Raw genomic sequence first — 1,856 nt, 5'->3', positions numbered from 1 at the left:
AATACCTTTGTTGCACTGAAGGTCCTCAAATGAGTAAATATAATGAAAAAAACAAGGGGTTTTGCAATTAGGTTTCATATTAGATATATTTGACTATATTAAATGTTAACTAATTTCATGTCTCACCATTGCAATTTGGTAGGACTTGAGTGATCTAATTCTAAATGGTTCCTTGTGCTATAGGAACTGGTCTATCAGGTGATTATAAAGTATTTTTTTCTAAAACCCTTGCAACACTTAATAAGTTCTAGGCATCTGGAGAAGAAGCAGAAAAAAAATTAGGGCAGAAATCAGCAGAAATAATTGAGTAAATTCTGCATACCAGTGCAGAATAATTTCCCAAAAAGAGGAACCCTTAGAAGAATTCTCTTGTCAAGGTATGTTTTTCTTTCCTGCTTGCACTAATACACCTGAAAAGTCAGTTGCTTGACATCCTGAAAATCTTGAAGCACAGTTTAATATTATCTGTTCTCCACTTCTCTTCACTCATTTCTTTCCAGCTGCTCTGAAATGTATGACCTGGCTTGCAGTGCCCTCACCACCATTTATGCTAAATTCTAAAATTTACATATCTGTTCATAGGTGCTCACTAAGGTATTTTGCTCCTATTCATCTGCCTATCTATGTGTCTATCCCATATGTGATTGAATATTTCCCTTTTATACACAGTATTTATGAATGAATATTGTGAAGAATGATAATTCAGAGATTTCATACTGGATGTGCAGGATTAACAAATTAAGTTATTATAATCTGGATATACTCAGGAGAGAAAAGAATTAAGAGGTCTTTAGGCTCACCATTAGTCTCTCCCCCATTTCCTTACTATTCTGCTTGTACTATGTGAGGAATGGAAGCGAAAGTGTGTCTTCAGCTCTGCTCAACAGCCATGCTGCTTCTATGTTTCAGGAGTCCTCCAGTTCACCCAAGTCTGGTTTTGCCATGCATTACAGACAGTAATCCCTACACTGAGAAAGCTGCTCTCTTCTAAATGCACTTGGGCTGCCTCACCTCACCTCAAAGACATTCTTCTTAGCACAGGTGTTTCCAAAAATGTTTAATCTTAAAAGTTGTCCCTTTTAAACCATTAAAACTAGACAGATGAGCAGTTTGCCTGAAAGAACTCTCAGGCTAAATTAATAAAATAATCCAGAAAAGAAATCTTCAAGCAAAATAGGAAGAAATCCATTAGTGATATCCACTGTTAGCAAACAGTAGTAGAAAGGAAAATGTTTAAGTCTTGAAACTCACAGATCACTTAGTGCTGCCTATGTCAAAACCAATTATTTGAACTTCATCCTGTAGTAAATACTCAGCTGGCACAAATGGCTTTGTAACAATATAATGTACTAATGTGTGCCAAGCAAAAAGTCTATTTATAAGGCATAAGGCAGATGGTGCAGCAAGTATAATTGCAGGTACATGATGGATGCCCTGGTGTACATATGCTTTCTATCCAAAATTTGTATGATGATACTGCTAATGGCACCACCATTAGCATACAAAACCTCATTGTATGGTATCAAAATCAAAAAGAGAGAAATAAAAAGAAAAGAAATGCCTGTGTTGTTGAAATTCCATGATGAAGAGTAGATGTAGAATGTTCTGTTCATCAGAGATTTTTGCCACTACAATGAATTTGCCAAGGTATGTGTAAGTGCTTTCTAGATCAGCATATTTTCAGATTTAATGGTACTCAGTAAAATCATTTACCCAGCAAATAAATAAAGTGAAAATTATAAATTTTCTCTCAGGTAATAGGAAGATTACTAGTGTCTGAGATAATTTCATATGTTTTGATGGTACTGTCCTCTCACTCTGAACTTTGTTGGTAGTGTATTGTACAAAGTGATCCT

The sequence above is a fragment of the Empidonax traillii genome, unplaced genomic scaffold (assembly GCF_003031625.1).
Source record: "Empidonax traillii isolate 1590-97213 ecotype Southwest subspecies unplaced genomic scaffold, ASM303162v1 scaffold216:size1596308, whole genome shotgun sequence".
Taxonomy (NCBI): Eukaryota; Metazoa; Chordata; class Aves; order Passeriformes; family Tyrannidae; genus Empidonax; species Empidonax traillii.
This window is presented reverse-complemented; position numbering follows the sequence as displayed.